Raw genomic sequence first — 21,592 nt, 5'->3', positions numbered from 1 at the left:
TCCACTTATGTATATATTTTAGGAAGCTTCTACTGTATTAGGTTCCCATACTACCCCTCAAAGGGCCCTTCATTTTAGCTGTCTCTGTCTTTGCCCACATTCCCTGTATCATTGCCCACTCTCTCCCTCTCCTTATTTGATCCTCCCGTTCCTGTCACGCCTCACACTCAGCCTTAAGTATCAATTCTATTTCCCTTTCCTAACAAGATCTGTTTGTCCCCTGCTAGTCCCTTACTCTATACCTCTATGAGTCTGTGGATTGCAATTTGAATATCAATGACTTAACAGCTAATATTCACTTTTAAGTACATATATACTATATTAGTCTTTCTGTGTCTGGGATACCTCATTCAGGGTGATTTTTTCCTAGTTCTATTAATTTACCTTCAAATTCCATGTTTTTCTTAATGGCTGAGTAATACTCCATTGTGTAAATGTCCCATATTTTCTTTATCCATTCTTCCATTCAGAGATATCTAGGTTGTTTCCAGTTCCTGGCTATTATAAATAGAGCAGCAATACATGGTTGAGCAAGTGCTTCTGTGCTATGAGAAAGCATTAGTTGGATATATACCTAAGAGTGGTATAGCTGGATCTTGAGGTAGATCAGTTCCCACCTACCACCACGCTGATTTCCACAGTGGCTATACATGTTTGCACACCCACCAGCAATGGATGAGTTTCTCCTTACTTCCCATCCCCGACATCATGAGCTGTCATTTCTTTTATTGGTCTTAGCCATTCTGATGGGGGTAAGATGAAATCTCAAAGTAGTTTTGATTCGCATTCCCTTGATGGCTAAGGATTTCAAACATTTCTTTAAGTGTTACTCAGTCATCTGAGATTCCTCTGTCGAGCATGTCTGTTTAGACCTGTAGCCCATTTTTATTTGTTTTCTTGATATATAGGTTTCTGAGTTCTTTATATTTTGGATATTAGCCCTTTATTGGATGTGTAGTTGGCAAAAAATTTCCCATTCTGTAGACTTCTTTGTGCAAATGATGGTTTCCTATGCCACAAAAAGGCCTTTCAATTTCATGAGGACCCATAATCTTATTGCCAATGGGAACAGTGTTCTGTTCAGAAAGCCTTTTCCTGTGCCAGTGAGGTCAAAATCCCCTACTTTCTTCCCTGTCAGGTTCAGTTTATCTGGTCTTATGTTGAAGACTTCGATCCATTTAGAGTTGAGTTTTGTGCAAGCTGATAAATAATGGATCTACTTGGATTCTTCTGCATGTACCTACCCACTTTAATTAGCACAATTTGTTAAAGATACTGTCTTTTTTCCAATGTGTATTTCTGGCTTCATTATGAAAAATCAGGTGTCCAAAGGGTGTGGATTTATGTCTTAGTCTTAAATTTTATTCCATTGTTCATTGTGTTTGCTTTTGCATCAATATGATGCTATTTCTATTATTCTTAACTCTGTAGTAAAACTTGAAATCAGGGATGGTGATTTTTCCAGCAGTTTTTTATTGTTCAGGATTGGTTTAGCTAACCTGGATTTTTTGTGTTTCCATATGAAGTCAAAAATTGTCCTTTCAAGATCTGAGAAGAATTGTGTTGGGAATTTTTTTTGATTTTTTTTTTTTTTTATTAATTCAAGTTAGGGAACAGGCTTGTTTCACATGTAAGTCCCTTCTCCCTCTCCCTCCCCTCCTCCCGAACCCCCAACCTATCCTCCACCCCATCCACCCACCACTCCCCAGGCAGGGTAGGGCCCTCGACAGGGGCTCTGCAAAGTCCACCAAATCTTCCTGTGCTGGGCCTGGGCCCTTCCCCATGTGTCCAGGGCCAGAGTGTAACCCTTCACGTGGGATGGGCTCTCAAAGTCCTTTCTTACACCAGGGAAAAATGTTAATCCACTTCCAGAGGCTCCCTGGAGTGCAGGGGCCTCCTTATTGGCATCCATGTTCAGGGGGCTGGATCAGTCTTGTACTGGCCTCCCAGATAGCATCTGGGGTCGATGTGCTCTCCCTTGTTCAGGCCAACTGTTTCTGTGGGTTTCTCCAACCTGGTACAGACCCCTTCGATCTTCATTCCTCCCTCTCTTCAACTAAATTCCAGATTTCAGCTCAGTGTATTTCTGTGGATGTCTGTCTCTGCTTCCATCAGCCACTGGATGAGGGCTCTAGGATGGCATAAAGAGTAGTCATCAATCTCATTTTAGGGGAAGGGCTTTTAGGTTATCCTCTCCTCCATTGCCTGGATTGTCAGATCGTGTCATCCTTGTAGGTCTCTGGAGATCTCCCTAGTTCCAGATCTCTTCTAGGACCTATAGTGGCTGTGTTGGGAATTTTGATTGGGATTTCACTGAATGTTTAGATTGCTTTTGGTAAGATAGTTTATTCTTACTACATTAATCCTACCAATCATGCTCATGGGAGATTTTTCAATTTTCTGATATCTTCTTCAATTTCTTTCTTCAGTGTCTTAATGTTTTAATCATTCAAGTCTTTTACTTCCTTAGTTAGAATTGTCCCAAATATATTATATTATTTGAAGCTATTATGAAAGCTGTTGTTTCCCAGATTTCTTTCTCAGTCTTTTTGTCATTTGTGTATAGGAAGGCTATTAATTTTTATGAATTGATTTTGTATTTTGCTATTTTGTTGAAAGTGTTTATCAGCTGCTATAGTTCCTCAGAGGAATTTTTATGGTCACTTAAATATCCTGTCATATCATCTTCAAATAAAGATACTTGGAATTCTTCCTTTCCAATTTGTATCCTCTTGATCTCCCTCAGTTGTCTTGTTGCTCTAGCTAAGACTTCAAGTGCTATATTGAATAGATATGAAAAGAGTGGACAGCCTTGTCTTGTTTTATCTTAATGGACTTTTAGTGGAACTGCTTTGAGTTTCTCTCCATTTAATTTGATGTTGGCTATATAGGTTTGCTGTAAACTGTCTTTATTATGTTGAGGTATGTCCATTGTATCCCTAATTTCTCCAAGAATTTTATTAAAGGCTTTTTCTGCATCTAATGAGATGATCATGTGTTTTTTCTTTCAGTATGTTTATATGATAGATTACATTTATCTATTTGCATATGTTGAATAATCCCTGCATCTCTGAAATGAAGCTTGAACTTAGTGGATGATCTTTTGGATGTGTTCTTGAATTCAGTTTGCAAGTAGTCTATTAAAATTTTTTGCATCTGTGTTCATGAGCAAAACTGGTCTGTAATTCTCTTTGTTGAGTCTTTATGTGGTTTGCGTATCAGGGTGACTGTGGCCAATAAAATGACCTTGGCAATGTTCCTTCTGTTTCTATTTACTGGAATAATTTGAGGAGTATTGGCATTAGCTCTTCTTTGAAAGTCTAGTAGAATTCTGTGCTAAAACTATTTGGCCCTGGCCTGTTGTTGTTGTTTGGAGATTCTATTCCATTATGGGTTATAGGTCTATTTAAATTGCTTATCAAATATTATCTTACCAAAGACTTAACTTTAAGAAAATTATTCATTTTTAGGTTTTTCAATTTGGCTGAGTACAAGTTTTTTTTGGAATTTTTTTTATTAGTTCAAATTAGGAACAAGCTTGCTTCACATGTCAATCCCTCCTCCCTCTCCCACCCCTCCCCCCCAAAACCCTCCCCCAGCTTCCCACCTGCCCCCCACCCCATCCACCCTCCACTCCCCAGGCTGGGTAGAGCCCTTGATGGGGGCTCCCCAAAGACCACCACATCATCCTGGGCTGGGCATAGGCCCTCCCCAATGTGTCCAAACCGAGATGTGGGATGGGCTCTCAAAGTGCCTTCTTGTACCAGGGAAAAATACTAATCCACTACCAGGGACTCCCTAGAGTGCAGAGGCCTCCTCATTGACATCCATGTCCAGGGGTCTGGATCAGTCTCTTGCTGGCCTCCCAGACTGGGGTCGATGTGCTCCCCCTTGTTCAGGCCAGCTGTTTCTGTGGGTTTCACCAGCCAGGTACCGACCCCTTTGATCTTCATTCCTCCCTCTCTGCAACTAGGTTCCAAAGTTAAGTTCAGTGTATATCTGTGGGTGTCTGTCTCTGCTTGCATCAGTCACTGGATGAGGGCTCTAGGATGGCATAAAAAAGTAGTCATCAGTCTCATTATAGGGGAAGGGCATTTAGGCTATCCTCTCCACCGATGCCTAGATTGTCAGTTGGTGTCATCCTTGTAGATCTCTGGAAATCTCCCTAGTGTCAGATCTCTCCTCGGACCTATAATGGCTCCCTCTGATATGGTATCTCTCATCCTGCTCTCCTCTATTCATCCCCCAACTCAACATTTCTGCTACTCCATTTCCTCCTCTCCCCTCCTCTTCTCCTCCTCTCATTCTGGCAGCTCGCTGCCCCCTACCCACATGCTGCTAAATAGCTCAGGAGATCCTGACCCTTCCCATTATCCGGGGTCCATGCATTTTTCCCTTAGAGTCCTTCATGTTTCCTAGTTTCTTTGGTGAAGAGGATTGTAGGCTGGTAATCCTTTGCTCTATGTCTAAAATTCATATATCAGTGAGTACATACCATGTTTGTCTTTTTGTGACTGGATTACCTCACTCAGGATGATTTCTTCTAGTTCTATCTATTTGCCTGTGAATTTCAAGATTCCATTGCTTTTTTTCTGCTGAGTAGTACTCCATTGTTTAAATGTACCACATTTTCTCAATCCATTCTTCAGTTGAGGGGCATCTAATTTGCTTCCAGGTTCTGGCTACTACTAAGAATGCTTTTATGAACATGGTTGAACAAAAGTCTTTGTTGTATGAATGTGCATTATTTGGGTATATGCCCAAGAGAGGAATTGCTGGATCTTGAGGTAGACTCATTCCCATTTTCCTGAGCAACTACCATACTGATTTCCAAAGTGGTCTTACAAGTTTGCACTCCCACCAGCAATGGAGGAGTGTTCCTTTTTCTCTACATCCTCTCCAGCATAGATTGTCATTGGTGTTTTTTATTTTAGCCATTCTGGCTGGTGTAAGATGGTATCTCAGAGTTGTTTTGAGTTGCATTTCTCTGATGGGCAAGGATTTTGAACATTTTCTTAAGTGTCTTTCAGCCATTTCATATTCCTCTGTTGAGAATTCTCTATTTAGTTCTGCACCCTGCTTTTTAATTTCATTGTTTGGTGTTTTGGTGGCTAGCTTCTTGAGTTCATTGTATATTTTGGAAGTCAGCCTTCTGTCAGATGTAGGGTTGGTGAAGATCTTTTCCCATTCTGTGGGCTGTCATTTTGACTTACTGACTGTGTCCTTTGCCTAACAGAAGCTTCTCAGTTTCAGGAGGTCCCATTTATTAATTGCAGATCTCAATGTCTGTGCTACTGGTGTAATGTTCAGGAAGTGGTCTCCTGTGCCAATTCGTTCAAGGATATCTCCCACTTTCTCTTCTAGAAGATTCAGTGTAGCTGGATTTATGTTGAGATCTTTGTTCCATTTTGACATAGGTTTTGTGCATGGTGACTGACAGGGATCTATCTGCAATCTTCTGCTTGTCCGAATCCTGTTGTGCCAGCATCATTTGTTGAAGATGCTATCTTTTTTCCATTGTATAGATTTTAGCATCTTTGTTGGAAATAAGGTGTTCGTAGGTGTGTGGGTTAATATCAGGGTTTTCAATTCGATTCCATTGGTCTATCTGTCTATTTTTGTGCCAATACTAAGTGGTTTTCAGAACTATGGCTCTATAATAGAGCTTGAAGTCAGGGATGATGATGCCTCCAGAAGACCCTTTATTGTTCAGAGTTGTTTTGGCTATCCTGGGTTTTTTGTTTTTTTCATATAAAGTTGAGAATTGTTCTTTCAAGGTCTGTGAAGAACTGTGTTGGGATTTTGCTGGGGATTGTGTTGAATCTGTAGATTACTTTCGGCTAGATTGCCATTTTTACTATGTTGATTCTACCTATCCAAGAGCATGGGAGATCTTTCCATTTTCTGGTATCTTCTATAACTACTTTCTTTAAAGACTAAAAGTTCTTACTGTACAGATCTTTCACTTTTTTGGTTAGAGTTACCCCAAGATACTTTATGTTGCTTGTGGATATTGTGAAGGGTGATGTTTTTCTCTCATTGCATTTATCATCTGTATATAGTAGGGATACTGATTTTTTGAGTTAATTTTGTATCCTGCTATTTGCTGAAGGTGTTCATCAGCTGTAGGAGTTCCCTGGTATAGTTTTTCGGGTAACTTATGTAGATGATCATATCATCTGCAAATAGTGTAAGTTTGACTTCTTCCTTTCCAATTTGTATCCCATTGATCTCCTTTTTTTGTCTTATTGCTCTAGCTAGAACTTCAAGTACATTATTGAAGAGATATGGACAGAGTGGAAAGCCATGTCTTGTTCCTGATTTTAGAGGAATCACTTTGAGTTTCTGTCCATTTAGTTTGATGTTGGCTGTTGGTTTGGTGTATATTGCATTTATCATGTTTAGATATGTTCCTGTTGTTCCTATTCTCTCCAAGATCTTTATCATGAAGGGATGTTGGATTTTGTCAAAGGCTTTTTCAGCATCTAGTGAGATGATCAGGTGGTTTTTCTTTTGCAGTTTATATGGTGGATTACACTGACAGATTTTGGAATGTTGAACCATCCTTGCATCCCTGGGATTAAGCCTATTTGATCATAGTGGATGAATTTGCTGATGTGTTCTTGGATGCAACTTGCCAATATTTTGTTGAGTATTTTTGCATCGATGTTCATGAGGGCTATTGGTCTGTAGTTCTCTTTTTTAGTTGTTTCTTTGTGTGGCTTGGGTATCAAAGTGATTATAGCCTCGTAAAGAGTTTGGCAATGTCCCTTCTGCTTCTATTGTGTGGAACAGTTTGAGGAGTACTGGTATTAGCTCTTGTTTGAATTTCTGGTAGAATTCAGCAGTGAAGCCATCTGGCCCTGGGCTTTTTTTGGTTAGGAGGCTTTTGATGACTGCTTCTATGTCATTAGGGGTTATAGGTGGATTTAAATTGTTTATCTGTTCTTGGCTTAATTTTGGTAAGTGATATCTATCCAGAAAATTTTCCATTTCCTTTAGATTTTCAAATTTTGTGGAGTACAGGTTTTCAAAGTATGACCTGATGATTCTCTGGATTTCCTCAGTGCTTGTTGTTATATCCCTCTTTTCGTTTTTGATTTTGTTCATTAGAGTGCTCTCTCTGGCTTTTGGTTATTTGGATAGAGTTTTGTCTATGTTGTTGATCTTCTCAAAGAACCAACTCTTTGTTTCATTGATTCTTTGTAATGTTTTCCTAGTTTCTACTTTATTGATTCCAGCCCTCAGTTTTCTCATTTCCTGGCGTCTACTCCTCCGTGGTGAGTTTGCTTCTTTTTGCTCTAAAGCTTTAAGTTGTTCTGTCAATTCTCTAGTGTGACTAATCTCCAGTTTCTTCATGTGGGCACTTAGTGCTATGAACTTTCCTCTTAGCACTGCTTTCAGAGTGTCCCATAAGTTCATGTATGTTGTGTCTTCATTCTCATTAAATTCTAGGGCGTCTTTAATTTCTTTTTTATTTCTTCCTCAACCCAGGCACGGTACAATTGGGTGTTATTCAATTTCCACAAGTTTGTGTGTTTTCTGCAATTTGTATTGCTGTTGAATTCTAACTTTCAAGCATGGTGATTTGATAAGATACAGGGGTTATTTCAATTCTTTTGTATCTGTGGAGGTTTGCTTTGTTGCCAACTATGTGGTCAATTTTAGAGAAGGTTCCATGTGGCACTGAGGTATATTCTTTTGTGTTTGGATGGAATGTTCTATAGATATCTGTTAATCCCAATTGGGTCATAACTTGTTAGATTCTTTGTTAAGTTTCTGCCTGGTGGTCCTATCTAGTGGTGAAAGCGGGGTGTTGAAGTCACCTACTACAATTGTGTGTGGTCTTATGTGTGGTTTGAGCTTTAGTAATGTTTCTTTTACAAATGTGGATGCCTTTGCATTTGGGATATAGATGTTCAGGATTGAGACTTCATCTTGATAGACTTTTCCTGTGATGAGTATGAAATGTCCTTCATCTCTTTTGATTGATTTTAGTTTGAAGTCTAATTTGTTAGATATTAGGATTGCTACACCAGCTTGTTTCTTGGGCCCATTTGATTGGAAAATCTTTTCCCAACCTTTTACTCTGAGATAACACCTGTCTTTGAAGTTGAGGTGTGTTTTTTGTAAACAGCAGAAGGATGGATTCTATCTTCATATCCATTCGGTTAGCCTGTATCTTTTTATAGGCAAGTTAAGACCATTGACATTGAGGGATATTAATGTCCATTGATTGTTGGTTCTTGTTTGTTTTGGTTTTATTGTTGGTGATATCATTGTGGTTTTTGCCCTCCTCCTTCTTTTTGTGTTTGGTAAAATTGGATTATCTATTGCCTATGTTTTTCTGAGTGTAGTTATCTTTGTTGGGTTGGAGTTTTCCTTCCAGAACTTTCTGTAGTGCTGGATTTGTGGATATGTTTTGTTTAAGTCTGGTTTTGTCATGGAATATCTTGTTTTCTCCATCTTTAGCGATTGAAAGTTTTGCTGGATATAGTAGTCTGGGTTGGCATCCATTCTCCCTTAGTGTTTGTAGGATATCTATCCAGGACCTTCTGGCTTTCAAAGTTTCCATTGCGAAGTTGGGAGTGATTCTGATAGGTCTGCCTTTATATGTTACTTGGCCTTTTCCCTTTGCTGCTCTTAATATTTTCTCTTTATTCTGTAAGTTTGCTGTTTTTATTATTATGTGGCAAGGGGACTTCTTTTTGTGGTCCAGTCTGTTTGGTGTTCTGTAAGCTTCTTGTACTTTCATAGGCATATCCTTCTGTTGGTTGGGGAAGTTTTCTTCTATGATTTTGTTGAATGTTTTCTGTACCTTTGAGCTGTGTTTCTTCACCTTCTTCTACACCTATTATTCTTAGGTTTAGCCTTTTCACAGTGACCCATATTTCCTGGATATTTTGTGTTAGGGATTTGTTGGACTTGAGATTTTCTTTTGTCGATGACTGTATATCATTTTGGGAGTTTTCAACAACTGAGATTCTCACTTCCATCTCTTGAATTCTATTGGTTATACTCACATCTTTAGTTCCTGATCATTTATTCAGCCTTTATATTTCCAGCATTGCCTCATCCTGTGTTTTCTTTATTGTTTCTATTTCAGCTTTTATGCCTTGAACTGTTTCGAGTGCTTCCTTCACTTGCTTAGTTGTTTTTTCTTGGGTTTCTTTAGATTCCTTAAGAGATTTGTTTATTTTTTGAATTTTTTGGTTTGTCTTTTCCTCCATTTCATGTAATTTTTTTCCTTGTTTTTTCTTCTATTTCTTTAAGGGATTTTCTTGTTTCCTCTTTAAAGGTCTCTATCTTTATCTTCCTAAGATAATTTTTGAGGTCCATTTCTTCATCCTCTGTGTTAGGCTTTTCAGATCTTGCTGGTGTGGAGTCCCTAGATTCTGGTGGTGTCATAATGATCTTTCTGTTGTTGAGTGTGTTCTTATTCAGTCTTCTTCCCATGTCTTCTTCTAGTTGGTGCAGTTGGGGTCTCTCTATCTCCTCTTATCACCCGGTGGTATGTGTGGGCCAAAACTTCAATGTCTGCAGCTCTGGATGGTCTTGCCTCTCCTGGTAGTCTCCTCACTCGCTAAGGGTCAGGCGGGCGGCAGCAGAAAGGGGAAGGAAGAGTGAGGTGTTTCCAGACTCAGGGAGCTCCTTCCTGCCTGGATGGGTCCACTCTAAGCAGATGCAGGCCCAGAGAGATCCGGGGTGAATGGGAAGTTGGGTAGGAATAGGACAGGAGCAGAGGGTACACTCACCTTTGTAGGGGTCAGGCCAGTGGATGAGGGGAAAGAAGGAGTGAGGTGTTTCCAGACTCAGGGAGCTCCTTCCTGCCCAGGGGGGTCCATTCTCTGTAGGGGTCAGGCCAGCAGAGGTTTATTTTATTTTTTTTCAAGTATCTTCTTATGATTAACTGCATTTCCTTGGTTTTTATGTCCCTCTTTTCTTTTTTCTTTTCTTTTCTTTCTTTTTCTTTCTTTCTTTTCTTTTCTTTCTTTCTCTTTCTTTCTTTCTTTCTTTCTTTCTTTCTTTCTTTCTTTCTTTCTTTCTTTCTTTCTTTTTGGTTTTTTCAAGGCAGGGTTTCTCTGTGGAGCTTTGGAGCCTATCCTGGCACTCGCTCTGGAGAACAGGCTGGCCTCGAACTCACAGAGATCAGCCTGCCTCTGCCTCCTGAGTGCTGGGATTAAAGGCATGTGCCACCAACGCCTGGCTATGTCCCTCTTTTCAATTCTAATTTTGTTAACTGGAATAGTTTCTTGCCACCTTTTAGTTGATTTGCTAAGACTTTGTCAATTTTATTGAACTTTTTAAGGCAATAACTTTGTCTTATTGATTCTTCATATTGTTTTCTTGTTTCTATTTTATCGGCTTCAGCCCTGAGTTTGAGTATTTCTTGCATCTACTCCTTTTGGATGTGATTTCTTCTTTTTGTTCCAGAGTTTCAGGTGTGATTGACAACAGTATACTGGCTGCAAGATATGCTAGGGTATAGTGTTCTAAAAGACAACAAAAATAAAACAACAAAATGACTCCTAATGGTGTGCTGCTATACTCATAAATCAGTGCATTGCTCAGCCATTATCAGATAAGCTCATCAGACAGGAAGAAATAGAGAGACCCACAGAGAGACATTATGCAGACATTAGAGCTGGAACACTCAGCCCTAAACAGGATGTCTCTATAAGATCCCTCCCCTAGGGTTAAGGGAACTCTGTGGAAGAGAAAGCAGAAAGGGTATACCACCAAGAGGGAATGGAGGACATCAAGAAAACAAGGCCATGCTTGTTTTAATCAATGTGATCCATGCTCATATAAACTCACAGAGCCTGAGGCAGAAAGCACAGGGCCTGCACAGGTCCGCACCAGATCCTCTGAGTAAACAGTGTGGCTTTCAGTTTAGTATTTTTATGGGATTCCTTAGTGTGAAAACAAGTGGGTCTATTTCTTGTGCCTTCTCTTCTGCTCTTTTTCTTTTGTTTGTTTGTTTTGTCCAATTCTGGTGTTAGCTTGCTTTTATATAGAGTATCATTATCCCTTAGCAGCCTATTTGTTTTCTAATGAGAGAGAAAAAGGGGGTGGATCTAGAAGGGAGGAGAGAAGGGGAGGGACTACGAGCAGGAGAGGGAGGGGAAACCATAACCAGGATATATTACGTGAGAAGAAATATTTTCTTAAAGGAAAAAAGTTCTAATTAAAAAAGGCCAAAAATGGAATTCTTTCCCAGAGCCTCAAAAAACATAGAGACATTAATACCTTGACATTAGCCCAGTGAGAACTGGGCCAGATTTTAGAACTCCAGAACTATAGGATAATATTAAATGTCATCTAAGCTACTAAAGTTGTGGTTATTAGTTCTGACAGTAATATAAAATAAATGCAATATTTTAGCCCACCAGAGAAATAGATCAGATGCACTGTAGTTATTGAAAAAATTTAATACAGCAATTAAGACAAATGATGTATAGTAGAATAGAGTTACTAGGGACCAGGGCATGAAGGTGATAGGATGCTCCTGTTTAATAGGTACAGAGTTTCTGTTTAGAAGATGCAAACATTCTCAAAATAGTGTTGATGGGCATCCTGCATGTTATGGTTATTCTTGGTTGTCAGCTTGACTACATTTGGAATTAACTAAAATTAAAAATGGAGGACATACCAATGAGGATTTTTTTTCTTAATTTGAAATAGAAAGATGCACTTCTAATCCACACACCTTTAATTTGGGCCTGTGTAAGAACATGGTAGGAGGAAGCTTTTGCTCTTTGCCTGCTTGCTCTTACCTGGCTAGTGAGTCCATTTCTTCACTGGCATTAGAGTGTACTTCTATGGGATTTCTGAGTCTATGGAAGGCCAGCTGAGACATCCAGCCTCATGGACTGAGCAACTTCTGGATTCTTGGACTTTCTATTCATAGTCAGACACTGTAGGTTTAGTTGAACAATAGCCTTTCAATCATATATATGAGATTTATCATTTATGTATATGTACATACACACATATGTAGAGATTCAGTCTATAGGTTCTGCTACTCTAGAGAGCCCTGATTAATGCAGATTTTGGTACTAGGATTATGGGGTATTATTGTGGCAGACATGACCATATTGTTTTCAGGAAGGATTGTAGAAGGACTTTGGAATTTTGGGCTAGAAAAGCCACTGAGTGTTGAGGGTTCAGCAAGTTGTTCTAAAGTAGCTTGAAGATAAGAATTGGAGAACAGGGCAGATGATGGATGCCTGGCTTGTGAAGTTTCAGAGGGAAGCAAAGACTCTGCTGGGCCTTTTGCATGAAGAATCTGTAGTCTCTGGTCATCTGGGGCCGAAGAGTCAGCCATGATTAACAAGAGACCAGCACCATTGAAAATAAACCTTTGAGTTACTGGGACAATGGCTGCTGGTCAGCTGGAGCTGAGAAATTAGCGGTGATTAAGAAGACAACAGCATCAGTGAGGTGAAATCTTCTGGGAGGTGTTTCCTTAGAGTCAGCACACAGAAGCTGTGTTCCAGAGATGGCCAAGATTGTACGTTGCACTGGCAGCTGAACTCAGCAGTGTTAAGAGTCACCCAGGAGATACTGGCTTTGAAGACATGAAGAAGTCATGGAGAGCAGCGGAGGTTTGGCATTGTGGGAGGTCAGGAGTAGTCACTGGTGAAGGCATAGCCTCAGTGGCAGTTAAAGGCCCAGGACTGAAGGAGTCATGCAGAAAAGTTAAGGTTTGGCACCATGAAAAGACACTGGGAGAGACTATTGGTGAAAGTGCAGCCCAGTTGTAGCCGAAGACCCTAGCATTTTGGAAATGCCAGTACCATGGAATGACCACCAAGAACAGCAGTAACTGTGGAGTCATCCAGAACCTAGAAGACAAGCTGTGAGTGCTACAGAAGCCAGAGCTGGAGGAGTGATCCAAGCCTTTTGGAGGAACCCAGAAGATTGTTAAGTGAATCCCAGATATTGGACATTGCTTGGATCTGATTTTGACTGTGCCCTGTTTATTTAGTTTATAAATATACTAATTATATAAATCTAAATCCACATGATTATGTTTTATGGACCTGGAGATGGCTCAGTGGTTAAGAGCACTGGTTGCTCTTCCAAAGGAACCTAGTTCAATTCCCCGTACCCACATGGCAGCTTACAATTTTCTGTAACTCCAATTCTAGAGGATTCAACACCATCACACATACAAGCAAAACACCAATCAATGAACATAAAAAAATGAAAAGGAATTATCACAAGATTATGTTTTATATAATTTAGGAGTATGGGTATCATAAAACTGTGTAAGTAGATGGGATGAAAATGTTTGTATAGTGATTGCATCTCAGCAAAGAAGTGGGCCAAGGAAGAGAAAGCAAGAATCTTTAGCATCATTGGCAATGTGTTTGTTCTTGATAATCCAGGTAAAACAAGGCAAGAAAGTTAAAAATTACAAACTGTATGGGGGGTTTAACATAATGTTGGCAATGTTATCATTTGTAGCTATGTTTTTTTCCCAAAATTAAACATGCAAACAAGTACAGATTTTGTTGAGGGCTTCTTGAGAAAACTGAAAAAGAGGATGCCCTAGTTTGCTTTTCTGTTGTTCTGATAAAATGCTTTGACCTAAAGTAACTCGGGGAGGAAAGAGTTTATATCACTTATATTTCCAAGCCACAGTCCATCATTGAGGAAAGCTAGGACAAGAACTCAAGCAGAAACTGAAACAGAAACCATGGAGGAACACTGTTTACTGAATCTCTCACTGGCTTATGCTCTGCTAGCTTTTTATATATCTTGGGCCTAGGGATGGTGCTACCCACAGTGGGATGGGCCCTCCCACATCAATTATTAATCAAGATGTTCTCTCATAGAGGCCAATCATACAGGCCAATCTGATTGAGGAGGCAATTTGTCAGTTAAGATTCCTTCTACCTAAATGACTTTAGGTTGTGTCAAGTTGGCCATTAAAACTAACTAGGAGAAAAAAATAGAAAAGAAGTTTCAGCCATGTTGTATACCTTTCACCTGCAAGTTCCTATCAGGTGCTTGTCTCTTCCTTCTTCCCTGTCCCATTGTCCCTCAATTGTTTTCTTTCTCCATTTGCCTCATGAGAAAGCAGGGTGGGCAGCTGCTTTCATTTTCTACCTTCAGCCACTCTGGAGTGTAGTATGGGACTATCTGGACTCCTACCCCTGTAAGTAGGGACCAGCAAGCAGGATTAGAGCTTCTCAAATCACAGTGCACATTAGAAACACCAGGAGATATGGGTAAAAGTAGACTTCAGAAGCCTCAGGAAGGACCTCTTGGTCTATTAAGTGTCCTAGTATTGCCAGAACTGTGGTTGTACCATCCATACCTTGCCTAGACAGCTTCCAAAAGGAATGCAGGGGAGGAGTGGATAGGGAAGGGCTAGGGGAAGCCTGGAAATTGAATAGTACCCTTTCCCTCTAATCCTTGTCACACATAGTCAGCCACCCACTAGTCCCAGCAAATACCCACTGGGACTTTCAACAACTGTTTTTCATCACTTCCTTGAAACTTACTTTACATACTCACAAATAAATGGAAATGTGGTGTTGGACTCTACATCAAAGGGAGACAGCTGCCATCAACAATGCATTTAGAATAGTAAAACCCAGGTTGTCAGAAAGAATGGAAAAGATAGAGTATTGTATTGGATATCATTTTATTAGCATTTCTATAACAATTAACTGCCATTCATTAAGGAATTATTAAGATAATCTGTTTTACTCCCGTTCTTTGAAATCAAGCACTAAGGGTTGTTGATTTTGAATGGCCTCATAACCTAAAAGAAAGCAGGCCCAGAGAAGTAACTTAGCAGCTGACTCATGAACCCCCAGGAAACACTGATTTGATTTCTTATCTGTCTGGTTCCTAACCTAACTGTGTTGTGGTCTGAAGCTCTTGGTCATTTCTTCTCCAAAAGATGAAACATAGTGTGACAGGTTCTACCTCACCATAGGAAGAACTCCTAAACTATGACTGCTATACTAACCCTAAGCTGTACCTGAGTCCATTCTCTCTGCTTTACACATGAAAAAGCTATGAGACAAAGATGGTTAAGTATTGCACCCAGGATCACAGAGCTGGTGTCAAACAGTGTATTTCAAGCCCATATTCTTCCCCACTACAAAAAAATAAACTAGTTCAGTTTGAATTCTCCCAAAGCTGGATGCTAGAGCTTGAAGATAAAAGTCATTGTTTGAGAGGTGGTTGCAGGAAGTTACAAAAGTAAATGCAAGCAATTCATGTGGGCTTTCCCCAAGATTGGGCAGATGAATACAAGGTTCCCAGCAGCTGCTATGAGACAGCATCAGTTCTAAATGATGCTGGCTTGGCCTGAAACTGATATCAGAGTAGCCAAGGTGATATGCCAGGAATCAGGGTCTCAGTGGCATTTGGAGTAGATCATTTCTTAGCATGGGTGAAGACTGACTAGCCAGTAATGCAGAAAAATAATTGAATATATAGGCTAGATAGTCCCTCCATATGAAATTCTAGAGTTCTCTATGTAGTGTTCACAGGGTTTATCATAATTTGCCAACTAAGTGTATTTACATTGACATTGTGTTCATCAAGAACGATGACAAAGATTGGAAGCCAGTATGATGTGCATACTATAATCCCAGCACTTAGGAGGCTGGGGCAAGAACAGTAAATTCTAGACCATCATAAGCTATATAGAGGGAGCCACCCTCCCCTACCCCTACCCCAACAAAGAAAAAGGAAAGGAGGGGCAGAGAGAGAAAACATATTTAAAGAAATTCTCTCTCAATAGCACCTTATCAGGTACTATGTAAACACAACCCCTAGTTCATAATACTTAATGGGGATAACTAATCCTTTTGGAACATATTTCAGCTTTGCTCTGTTGAGTAAGGAAATTGACGAAAGACCTCCAGCTACATATTCACACTGAAAAGTTCCTGTCAGTTAAGTCATTCTTCATTCACTGAAGTCTTTCCTACAGAGCTTTGCTGAATTCCCAAGCTAGTACCCAGAAGGACTCTTGAGGAGAGACTCAGTTTTACCCACCAACACACAGTAATGATCAAAGTTGAAAAAATTCTGAGGTGTCACCCTGCAGACCAGTGATGGCTTCTAAATTTGGAGATTAAATTTGGTCAGTTCAGGGATCTCTGGGGAATCATGTGTGAAGAATTTTAGGGATCAAAGGGCCAGCTCAGGTCAGATCTAAATGTGGTTCAGCCATACATGGGTGCTGGCCAGAATTTGGCACCATTGGTCCAAGCATGGAGCTGAGGTAGGTGTTAGTGGTTTGACCGTCAGTGGACCTGTATGTTGGTATAATTCCATGGCCACAGACACTAACCTCTTTCCAAGAAATGGCCTTCTATGGGCCCCCTCTCTGGCTCCCACAGGGAACAAATGAGAGGCTGTGGATGAATCTGTATAGTCATCATATTTGCATGGGGGAAACCCACAAAGCCTTTTTCTTCCCAGAGGCCAAAACTCATTTTTAGGGGAATGCAAGAATGCAAATAAATACCTAGAAAGAGTTTTATAGTAAGACGAAGACAGCACCATCTCTCTATATTATTTATTTCTGCAAGTCAGGATACCCATCACTACTCACTGTCATCGTTTAATTTGTGATCACTGGTGAATTTTTGCCTTTTGGTAACTTGGTGGTTACACTCCAAGAGGGGCATTTCAGAGTCCTTGGCCATTAATAAACCCTTTCTTCCCAGGAGATGGGAACGGGGAGTTAAATTATACTTTAATGGGGGGAATTGCATATAGAATATGGAGTACTTGCCATCTCTCAGGGCAACCAATTGCACTGCGAGCTCTGACATAAAGGAATTTGTTATCTATGAGAAAGGGTTTCTGAGAAGAAAAGGGATCTTTTCTAGACTGTCACATGAGACAATCAGAAGGGAGAATCATGGGCATGAAGACCTTCACTATTCCAGAGGACAGAACACCCTTCAAATTAGCTTAGCAATACCAGAAACGGCCTCCCAACATCAAGAGAATGGAAGGGTCAAGCAAACTTTGTGTCTTGATACATCCAAGGACATTAATGTGGCCAGCAGGATGTTTCATCTTTGTTTCTTGGTAATATTTCTGAAAGGCTTCATGTCTGTATGGCCCTTGCCCTGTTTGCGGGAAAATGACAGATGAATTTCCAACCTTGAAATTACTTTACCAAAAGCAGTGCCAAAAAGGGAGAGCTTTCCAGAGATCTCTGGGAAATCCCAGGAAGACTCTGTTATGGGATAACACGTTAGCATCAGTTGGTTAATGCTGTTAACCACTAATCTCAGACCCAAGACTCAACACTGCAGAGTATTTCTTGCACATAGTAAATGACCAGTGGATGCCATTGGCTGACTATGGCCTAGAATGGTAGACACACTACCATTTTGTAGTCATATCACCTATGACATAACATTGTCTTTACTGCTACAGCATAGAAATTAGGCTGGTATTAGAACTGATCAATAGTGCACTTGCACTTGCACAGGCATTCTCTGCCACCCCACCCCACCTGCCTCATGTTATACTGGCAAGAGTTAACCACATGACCCTTCCTAACTGTAACTTGACCAGAAATGTAGGCATGTGTTAGAATGTTTGATGAGAACCACTGTCTCTGCTAAACTGGCTGAGGTCATATGCCTACTTTAGGTCAGCACTGTGGCCAAAGAAAGACATAAATGTTTTAGTTTTTGGTCCTAGGTTATATACCATCCCTGTGAATGGAGCTCAATTTACACACTCCAGAGATACCAACAACCCCAAGACAAAGCCTAAGATTGATGCTTTTGCCAGGAGCATGCTAAGCAATCAGAAGTTTAAAGCCTCAGAACTAACTGTTCAGCCATGTTTTTCTCAGAGTGAAATTTATATCCATAGTAGAATTGACTGAATGGGTGATTACTGAGGAGAAACAGCATGTGTCATCTGAAAGGGAAAGGACATTGGTATGCCTGAAATCCAACTTAGACCATATGCCTGGGAAGGCTGCCAAGGGAGGCCAAACACGAGCACTCATCAATGACCAGGAGACAGTTCAATGGACAAGTCTGCCTATGTATAGCTTGTGACATAGCTTCAGCAAGTGTACTGTGCAAGCTCTTCATCATGGAAACGTGGTAATGTGTACAAGAGGCAAAGTAATGGCTCCTTAATAGCATCAACAATCTAATACCAGAAACTGTTAATATTACATGTTACATGCACAATAAAGAAGAATTGATGTGACAGGTGACATGAAGGCTCCAATTGCAGATTTTGAGCTAAAGTTAGGAAGGCTTCCAGATAATCTTGTGGTTTTTTTGGAAGTGGTATAGAAGAGTCAGAGACATGGCAGAGAAATGGACTCAATCTGGGCTTCCTGGCTTTGAAGATGGGGATTTGAGGCTGAGAGCCAGAGCATGAAACTGGAAAGGATAAGGGAAGTTTTTTTCCTTAGAGTTTCTAGAAGGTTCCAAACCAAAGTCGCTCCTTGATATTAGCCCAGGGATACTTCTCATCCCTAAAACTGTAAAATAGTAAATTTGTGTTGTTTTCAGCTATTGACTTTATCATAGCAACAATAAGAAACTAATATTTGAGTTTCACACACACACTAGGAAAAGAGGATTTAGATAGGACTAAGCCCTTTAGGAAGAGTAATGGGCTATAGAAGTTCTAGGCTGACCTCTGGAGATGAAAGGGCCACTAGACACACAAGGGCATCAGATGTCATGGTTGCTGTGATGGATAAGCCGGCCAAGAACAAAGAGGTTCTAGAAAACTCAGTACTTCTTTGGCCCACTGTGTCCTTCCTGGGATCAAGGTGGTCCATTATCTAACTACCCTTATGACTCTAAATAGAAATATTGAATTAGAACACAGTAAATAAAAGCCAAACAAAAACAAACAACGGTGTATTTTCTCAGCAGGGTAAGTTGGGTGGGGCACTGAAAGAACTGGAACTCTGTAAGCCAAGAAGTCAGGGCCAAACCCACAGACCTAGTTAATGAGCAGCATAGACACAGCCTGGACTTGAGAAAGGTAATTTTGCTAATGAGTTGACCCTGGGTGTGCCCTATAGTATAGTCACACAGGAGATGGTAATGAAACAGTGTTCCTTTATGGGTAACTCAGAAGCTTGCACACACACAGTGGAAGCTGAGGGCTTTTAATTTCTTCAATCACCTTATCTGCCAAGAAGAAACACTACCAGGAAAAGCTTTCATTCTTGGACTCAAATGGATGCCCCTCCCACTTTGAGGAGTTGGTCCCAACATGCAGGAGGAATACAAATTGGGCCCAAGGAATGAGGCTTCCACGGTTGGTAATGGGCCTCAGAATTCATCGCAACTCTGATCAGCATTGTAAGGGAGGCACTGTGATCATTTTGCAGAGACTCATAGGCTTCCTGCTGGGAGCTAATGGTCCCAGTCTTATTCTTAGGTGAACATGTGTTCACATTAAGCTTGAACTTCAGTGGCTGCACATCTGCTAGCTATCAGCATCCAAGGCAACTGCAACAGACAAGCCACTCCAGCATTTGGATCACATTAGCACCCTTGCTGGCAACACCTTACAGAGGGACTCAACCTCCTCTCAGAGGCCAACAGATTCTCAGCACCCCTTCTAGGAACAACTCTACTTTAGGACAGCTGAGGCAGGGAACTGCTGACCTGCTCTGCTACCCATGCCAAGTATCCACAGTTTCTGGTTTGTGGGTATGAGGCGGCTTCATGACATCAGGCATTGGTTATCAGACTTGGGAAGGGCTCATTTATTAAGTCAATGCATGAAGTCAAGGTGGCCTATCATCTATGGAACATTTAAATTATGTGCCTGGTGTGTATTTGTTATCTAGTTTAGTCATCATGGTAGGCACTATGAGGTGTATACTGTTACTCTCAATTCTAAACTCAGGGACCTAAGGGACATCATCCTGGTAAGGTTAACTTATCCAGTTGGATAGCTATTTCCTAGTGAAGTCTGGGCCTTTTCATGATGTCTTTGTTATATACTAAAGCATCCTTCTCAAAAGGTCCCACCCAGTTTGCAGATTTTCTTTATCATCCAATTAAACTATCTTTCCTTTTCTCACACATGGCTTCCATGCTTCTAAACATGATGAAAGATTAGATTCAATTCTAATAATTGAATATACACTTTCTTTTCTTCTGCTGGGGAATGAACCCAGGGCCTTGTGCAAGTTAGGCAAGTGAGATGGTGTGCTACCCTATATCCCCAATCCTTCAATATGCATTTTCATAAGGCAGTATGAAAATGAATGGAAAATTCTAATATGGTTGGATAATATGAGCTCTGAGTTTAGCTTCAGAAGGCTGGGGTTTGCTCTACTTTATAAATTATAAAAGAAAATCACCTGAACCGGGGAATGTAGAGAAAACAATGCCTGTCTTATGCCTTGGGGATGTTATAAGGATAAAATGGACTAATGGACACAAAATTGCTATGTCATTGTAATTTGTGTGCTCACAAGAATAAGCATAGGTGTATATGCATTCTGCACCAGTTTTGAAATGATAAAGACCAGAAGTCTAGGTCTTTCACATAATTCAGTTCATCTTTAGAGATTCATCAGTCTTGGAAATGAGTCCCAGAGTTTTAATATCTGCCATCATTTGTGAAAGCCTCCTCCACATACATTATTTCTAATCTTCACATCTCTCTCTATAAATCACATATCATTGTGCACAAACATATCTTGAAAAACCGAGGTTGAGGTGTTGAGTATCTTGCTTAAGTAGGTGACAGAAAGAAGACGAGAAATCAGGATAGCAAATTCAAAGTCTGCTTAGAGGCTTGAATTTGGTAGGAACAAAATGCTAAATAAAAATGCTAGAAATTATATTGATCTGGTTGTAAGCTTACTAATTTCTATAGAGAGAGAGAAAAAAAAACTATCCCTTGGGTTTATCCCACAAATTTTGCACCTTAATTAATCTTGTATTAAGAGCTGAGTTTACATTTCACTCTGCCCCTAAAGAAAAAGAAAAAAAAAAAAAGGCATGGACAAAGAGATAAATATCACATACTGAATGACATTATCAGATCCTGCCAAAATCAACATATCAATGAGATAGTCTGAGCTTGTGTTTCCACTGACCCTTGTCCTTCCCAGCTCTGACAAGGAGTTTTACCTATCCTCCACTGAGGTCAGGAAAGAGTGAGGGCAAAGGGCAGACAGATCTCGTGGCAAAAAGGGACACATTTGACTCCATTAATAGACCCTCTGCCTGCCATCCTCCCACCAGACTTCCTGCTTAATCTTTATTTTAGTCCTTTGAACAAATGTCCAATAAGGCAAAGATGCCAGCTGGATAGGGGCTGGAGACAGTGTTGGGGAGGAATGGATTGCCTCCGGGTAAGAAGTCTTGTAGAGTCACCCTGCTCCTCAACTTCAGACCTGTGGGGTTTAGATAAGAAAGAGCATAGCAGGTTGGGAAGAGGATGGATGCTGGAACAAAGCTGGGTGGGCATATTCATTCTATATCTAAATGAGTTACTTAACTTTTCTGACCTCACTCATCATTGCTAATGGAGGATAACCTCAAAGAGTTATTTGGAGCATTATCTGACCCATGTAAAAGACTCAACA

The 21,592-nt window shown here is 40.4% G+C and overlaps 1 long non-coding RNA gene across 5 annotated transcripts in view; it reads right to left on the bottom strand.

Annotated features, from left to right (window-relative positions):
• The window catches only part of LOC103163005, a 166,898-nt gene that overhangs the window by 46,866 nt on the left and 98,440 nt on the right, over positions 1-21,592 (bottom strand). Inside the window, exon 4 of one of the 5 annotated variants that reach the window (XR_004768518.1) lies at positions 3,994-4,044. The exons of 3 other annotated variants lie outside the window; for them this stretch is intronic. This is a non-coding gene — a long non-coding RNA (uncharacterized LOC103163005). Of the gene's footprint in view, positions 1-3,993; positions 4,045-10,176; positions 10,494-21,592 lie in introns of those variants that run through there. One more of the 5 variants, XR_004768519.1, reaches the window with a different exon arrangement.

This window comes from Cricetulus griseus, chromosome 2 (genome assembly GCF_003668045.3).
Source record: "Cricetulus griseus strain 17A/GY chromosome 2, alternate assembly CriGri-PICRH-1.0, whole genome shotgun sequence".
In the NCBI taxonomy this organism is placed as follows: Eukaryota; Metazoa; Chordata; class Mammalia; order Rodentia; family Cricetidae; genus Cricetulus; species Cricetulus griseus.
Note: the sequence above shows the minus strand (reverse complement) of the source record. Positions and strands in the feature narration are given on the sequence as shown.